The 7,205-nt window shown below is 41.2% G+C and overlaps 1 long non-coding RNA gene across 6 annotated transcripts; it reads right to left on the bottom strand.

Moving 5' to 3' along the window:
- On the bottom strand, nucleotides 3,768-5,879 carry LOC110431284. 6 transcript variants are annotated; one of them, XR_002448743.1, is made up of 6 exons: nucleotides 5,727-5,879; nucleotides 5,477-5,630; nucleotides 4,967-5,344; nucleotides 4,623-4,708; nucleotides 4,450-4,490; nucleotides 3,768-3,983 (listed from the first exon to the last, which is right to left on the bottom strand). It is a non-coding gene; the product is annotated as an uncharacterized LOC110431284 (long non-coding RNA). The 6 variants fall into 6 exon arrangements; XR_002448741.1 differs by having other exon boundaries at nucleotides 5,477-5,616; XR_002448742.1 differs by having other exon boundaries at nucleotides 4,967-5,370; nucleotides 5,477-5,879.

Genomic DNA, 7,205 nt, shown 5'->3' with positions numbered 1-7,205 from the left:
ATTTCTGTAGGGGGTTATCAGGAAATACAGAAGAAAGGCCCACACGTCGGGATTACATAGAGATATTAACGTGCCGCGCAATTATCTTACATTTAGAAGACTCCAGAAGCCACGGAAATGAAGCGGAGGCAGAACGGGGCCTGGCCTAGGGCGCCCGCCCTAGGGACCAGGGTGCCCGCTGTTGACGGTCCTTAATGCTCACATTTAACCATCAACTAATCATAGAAAAGGATCCAAATGCAACCAACACCTAGACTTAGGGTTTTATCTGACAGAATTCCACAAGTTTTGGTGTTTGTCTATTTCTGCAGGGGGTTATCAGGAAATATGAAAGAAAGGCCCACACGTCGGGTTTACATAGAGATATTAACGTGCCGCGCAATTTTCTATCATCTAGAAGACTCCAGAAGCCACGGGACCGAAGCGGAAGCCGAGAGGCCTCAGGCACAGGGCGCCCGCCCTAGTCCTGAGGGCGCCCGCCCACCTCTTTCCACCAATCAGGGTGAAGTTCGAGGATCATGCTCCACCAACCTAATACTTCAAGGAAAACCACACGATCAATGTCGGTTTGATCCGACGGCCCAGATTCACTTGAAGGGACTGTAAAAACAGACCCCCCTGGCCCCTGGAGATCATACCTCTTCTACAAAATCAAAGCTAGGGTTTCAATTCTTCATCCAAGTAGAGAGGATCCCTCTAGTTCTTCTAGTTCTACCTCTAATTCATCTAGATCTAGTTCTAGTTCATCTAGTTCTAGTTCTAGTTCCTCTAGTTCTAGTTCTACTTAGTTCTAGTTGTAATCTAGAAAATAGGGAGAGAGAAGAGGAGAGCGGTGGAGGAGCCGGATCTGTCGAATCTTCCTCAACATTATACTTTTACAGCATCTGGTTCGTTCTTCATTATACCACGTTCGGATCGGTGTTTGTAGGACCGTAGTCAGACCTTCCTAGCCCCCTTCTCATCTCTTTCCGTGGTTAGTGCTCTGATGTCCCGATATAGATAATCTTGAAGTAATTCTTGATTCTTAGATCAACTAGAGAACTCTCAGGAAACTTCCTCTCTTCCCACCAAAAATAATCATATAGTTATCCTTGGGCAATCTTGGATCTTAATTAGTACACTCACGTTCTCTGTGGAAAATCGATACTCTGGAATACTTCCGGGTGAAGGCTACATCGGTATCCGTGCACTTGCGGATTTTTCTGTTTGCGTTTAAAATACCCAACACCCGCCCCCCTCTGGAGTCCAATCAGGACTCTCTTTCGGGATTACGCTCCACCGACCTAAAGGATCAAGGATAACCATTCAATCAATGTCGGTTTGATCCGATGGCCCATATTCACTTGGAGGGACTATAAAACCAGACCCCCTGGCCCCTGGAGGAGAGCACCTCTCAACCCTAATTCATTATTCATCAAGGGAGAAGAAGCCTCTGATCAAGCCTAGAGCCACCACATCAATTAGACATCTAGATTAGCATAACTACATAGGATTAGAACTAGAAGGAGTCAATCTTCGATTGGTTTCCGGATCTGTCAAGAGGATTCTTGGTAATTCTCTATTGTTCTTCCATTGTTCATCTTTTTTCTTTGATATTATGAATATGACTTTGTTCTACTTCAATATGTTGATTATCTACTTGTTTATATTCACAATTATATTATTCTTAGTTTATTATAGTTATATACTTGGCTTAGTTAGATTGGATTTATATACATGTTTAGGATCGTATAGCGTTTATCCATCGGATCCATGGGTAAATGATAGATATTGTGTAGGCGTGGTGCTTATACCGTATTTATCTGCGATTGTACCCTATATGCCAGATCGTGGGGTAGTTCGTGGAAGTGACAGCTCCATTGATTCTTATATAGTCCCCCTCTCGTGTATTGGGCTGGCAGAGCAACATTATTACAGGGGAGTGATTGCGATGTTTCTCATATTCCTTGATAATATCACTATGCATGGGCGTAGTCTTGTCTCACAATGATTGCTAAGTATAATTGCACTAACTATGATATGCTAGACTGTATAGTTAAAAATAACTTAGGGAATATTCTTGTAGTTCGTCCTAATTCCATGCTAATGACTTGCTAGAATATCTAATTGAGGTGCTTATCATATTTATATGTGACTAAGTTATGCTGATCACATTAATTATCTTTGTCACTATTCATTACTTTATATATCTTTTATGTGACACTTATTCCTGTATGAAAGAGTTAGATAGATGTTCTCAATTATACATGCAATGATAGATACTCAATTCTATGTTCCATTCTATAATCAACATTGATGATTACTAATCCCTTCCCAGTGGTAAAAATATAAATAACGATACCTGGAATACTTTCCAGTTAAAATGCTACATCGGTATTAATTTGTGCGCTTGCAGATCCCATTTATTCTTTATTTAGATGAGCAATTGCATATTTCAATACCGCGTCTCTTGTGTCATGCTGGGGATGACAACTTGGCTTAAGTGATATGAGGGATAGGTTTGACATTTTTGGTAACGTTATTAGAATTAGAAAACTAGGTCTACTTTTGGTAGTGATGTTAAGAATAACCAACAAGCACTTTTGGCGCCGTTGCCGGGGAAGGTTGATTACTAATCAGGAATGAATATGGAATTTTGAGTCATCATTCGCATCACTAATATGATTGAGCTTATCAATTCTCTCATACAGTTTTACCCCAATATTTTTCTATTTTATCTTATGCAGGGTAATGTATGAATAGAAGACATCTTCCAGGAAATTTTGTTGACAATCCCGAAGCGTTATTCAGAAAAACAAGAGCCAAGCTCAAGAAGGGATCATCAACACTTCAGCATGAAGCTTCATCCAATCAAGAAGATCACCGGAACTTGTCTTCAGAATTCGAAGTCATGGCGAACAAATTGATCCGTGAGTTCTCAGCTCCCACTACAGACAACATCCGTACTGGACCTGCTGCAGATATCGATGACAACTTTGAGCTCAAGCCTGGACTTATCAATATGGTGCAATCCAACCAGTTCTGTGGGAAGGCACACGAAGATGCTAGTGCTCATCTCCAACACTTTCTGGAGATTTGCAGCACATTCACCATATCAGGAGTCCCTACTAATTCGCCTCTTCCCATTCTCACTGTTGGGGAGAGCGAAGCAGTGGTTCTACGCTACAAAGAAGAAAAATACTACGTGGGCACTCTGCTCCACGAACTTTCTGGCTAAGTTCTTTCCCATGGGCAAGACCAATGCTCTCTGTGGGAAAATTACAAGTTTTCAGCAACAACATGATGAATCTGTTCCAGAAGCATGAGAGCGCTTCCAAGACTACATCCTAGCATGTCCCCATCATGGAATGGAGAGCTGGCTATTGATGCAGACGTTTTATCATGGGCTCGGCAACAGTGCCCGAGAAACCATGAATGCTACAGCTGGAGGAGTATTCCCACTACAAATGGAACCCCCCTTTTACAACGCATATATGCGTTGTTAGAACTCTAAATAAGTGTTGCAAGTGTCTATACCAACACTTTAGTATATGTTGCAAGAAGTGGCATTGCAAGGGTCTACGGCAACACATAATTATATGTTGGTAGCTTGTACAAATAAGTGTTGCAATTGTGCAACGTATATAATCGCTATACACCATCGCTTATATGTGTTGCAAGCCGTAAGAGAGGAATCATATTGGTTTTTCCAAATTATTTAGTCAGACACATCGGTGTTAGTTTTTGTCTGATAGAAAGAACAAACAGTGGGACAACACAAAGAGCAGTGAGAGACAGCACCAATATATATACCAATTCATTTCATCCTTTTCAGTATACCAGTATATTACAGAACTTTCTTGTATATTGTCATGCCTCGGCAACACACATATACATGCACATATAAAATATAAATTCTAGCTGCTACTTCTGGCCTTTCCCGTTGTCTCGTCATGCTTCTGGTGATATCCGAACAAGAGAAATATTCAACCGACTCTTTGGACCTGCAGTGGCAATACACTCACTAATCAATAAATAATATAGTGTATGATGATAATTGATTGTAACTATTCAACGACAAAGTAATGGTAGTAGTTCAATAGATTGAAACCACTAAAATTTAACTAGTTTCCTATAAGGTCCAGCGACTAATCCATTATACATGTCTACTTTCAAAACTAATAAAACCAGAACTAATTTTGGCGAATAGTGGAAAGCAGAGTTCCACTTTATGAGGATGATAACAGCAGAGATTAGATTATGTTTGCTCTACTGGTTCAGATAGACTAAAGATGTTTTCTCTACAGGTTTAGTTTGACAACATAAGTAGGTGACTGCACATTCGAATATCCTAACCGAAGTTGAGTCAATGTGATTACTACAATTGCAGCTAGAGATTAATGATGTTTTTGGATCTTCTAATTATACCTAGATACATCCATGGCAAAAATAAGAACATACTGTGCTTACATTCATAACCCTTGTTCTGGAACTTTGCGGCTTCAGCAAATCTGTAGACAACGTCAAAGTTCAGAGGATCTACAAAGGAATTGTAGTAGCATTTACATTTACAGAAATCAAAATTAATTCAAGATGATTTTGGACACGTCCTCAGATGAATAATAATATAAAGAAAAAATTACCTATTAATTTCATGATTCAATTGGTAGCTCAGTTGCCTGAGGGCCATAGTTCTCGTAGAAGCAGATCTACGCCATGAATTGTTCTCCTATAACAAATGGCTTTAACCAATCAGATAATACCCAAAAATTTCTGATGTCTCAAGTAATATCACTTATAACCATATTACAGAATCATATAATAACATTCTAAGGAATAATATGACCACATACAGAAACTTTTTGGTATTAATAATTTACTCAGTAAACAGCTCGATGGATTGATCTATTGTATATTGTAGTTTGAAATAGAACAAAAAGGAGGTAAACAATCATGGCACGATGAACCATTTACTCTGATACAAAACCTTTGCATTTTCACAAACACCTTGTGGGCATGGTAAAACACTTGACGTTTTGAAGGCCTGCAACTATCCTTCTGATTTGTACAAAAATACTGATCATTCAAGAAATCATGGAATGATGAACTATTTACTTAAATCCATCAACAGATTTGCATTCACAAGGAAAAGCACATGTAGAAGAGAAGGGTGAGCATGCCTCATTCAGGCCCAGGCAGGATAGTTGCAACTTGCAAGATGGTGGGAGAAGATGAACTGCAGTGATGCTAGTGCAGACCAGGGTCAGATCCTCGCCGAGACTGGGGTCCCATTGTGAGAGAAAGTGAGCTCAGTTTCTGGGTCATGAAGGCAGGTCGTGACCACTCTTGATCTGCCGGATGGATTCTACAGAATTTATGTATCAGAGAGAACTAGAAGAAGAACGAATTATGAAACAATTAGCCTTGGGGTAGGAGATTATCAGAAATCACTAATTAATCCAAATCACATCTAAAAGAAGACCAGAGGAGAAAATACCCATCAATTTTGGTGGCACCTTCCCTCTCGTTGCTGCTACCTGATTTGAGGAAGCTGCCACCAGATCGCTTGATTGATTCCATGGAGAGGCTTCAATCTCCTTCCGATCACAACACAAAATTCTCACATCTCTCTGGTACCTAATCCAATCATGCTGACCACCAGATTAAAGAAGGGGCTGCGAGAGGAAGATGCCGATCGGGCAGGAAGAGAGATGAAGATGAGATTGGGCAGGGGAGAGAGCACCAACCAGAGCAACCGATCGCACAGGGAGAAGCCCTAGGCGCCGCCTCTGTGCCGGGAGTTGGATCGGGCATTAGCTGATGGGTGGGGAATAGTGGCCACGAAGCAACTTGCGGGGTGGACCGTGGGGCGTGGGTGAGCTGTTCAGTTTAAGGCGGGGAACGACTGCAACACATCTAATTTTTCGTTGCAGGTCATGTGTTGCTAAATGGGTGTTGGTGGCATAGTGGATCCTATCACTCACCATACCACAAGCCACGGCTCTTGTGGAGAAGATGGCGTCCAACCAACGCTGGAATGAAGAGAGGATCCAGACACGCAAGAGAGGTGGAGGTATGCATCAGCTCAAGGTGGTAGACATGCTGTCTGCAAAGCTAGACCTGCTCATGAAGAAGCTCGATGATAGAGCTGGAGATAAGAAAGAAGTTATGCACATCTACGACTCTCACATGACTTGTGTGGAGTGTGGAGATACTGGACACTCAGACAATCACTGTCCTGAGATGCTTGAGGATGTGAACTACATCAACAACAACAGCTACTACTACTACAACCGTCCTCAACAAAATCAAGGTTAGAATCAACAAAGGCCTAACTACTCAAGTAATTATCAAGGTAACAATTCTTACAATAATAATAATAATTTTCCACCTCTGAGAGAGCTAGTGTCTAATCAAGGAAATCTAATGGATAACCTATCTAAGAAACTGGCATCTAATGATAAAATGCTAGAAAATATAAATAATAGAATGGATAATTTCTCTATTGCCAACAAGAATCAAATTAGCTTTAATAAAATGATTGAATCTTAGTTAAATCAAATAGCTGCTACGGTTCCTGCTACTAACCCCGGTATACCATCACAACCGGAAGGATTAGAATCAGCAAATCTTGTAGACATGTTTGATGCAGGTAACTACTAGAGTAACCCCATCACTGAAGTTAATACTGACCTTGTGTCGGTCAAGAGACGCAATCCAGGACGCCCTGTCATCCCGATCTCCATCGGCATGGTGGACTTCCCAGAAGCACTCTGCGACTTTGGCTCCAGCGTCAACATTATGCCCAGGGTACTTTATGAAAAATTCTTTACATATCCTTTATTAGAAACAACCAAGTGTTTGCAGTTTGCAGATCAGGCGTTAAGTTTCCCAAAAGGAATATTGAAGAACCTCTATGTCCGAGTTGGTACCTTGTACGCCCCAGCAGACTTCATGGTGATAGAGACCGGTAATGACGAGAGGGCACCCATCATCTTAGGGAGGCCATTCTTAAACACCTCGGGAGCTATCATCTACGCTAGTGCCGCCAAGATCAGTTTCTACATTAAAGGGAGAAATGAGACGTTTTCCTTCAAGAATAAGACTACACAAATCCCAGAGCTATCTCGACATGAATCAAGAAAGAGGACCAACAGGAGGAACAGGAACAAGCAAGTGTGGACCGAGTCAGCTAAGATGGTCACTGCAGTTCATGAAGGTCAAGA

Source organism: Sorghum bicolor, chromosome 10 (genome assembly GCF_000003195.3).
Source record: "Sorghum bicolor cultivar BTx623 chromosome 10, Sorghum_bicolor_NCBIv3, whole genome shotgun sequence".
Lineage (NCBI taxonomy): Eukaryota > Viridiplantae > Streptophyta > Magnoliopsida > Poales > Poaceae > Sorghum > Sorghum bicolor.
The sequence above is the reverse complement of the archived record's forward strand: the minus strand, read 5'-3'. Positions and strand labels throughout refer to the sequence as shown.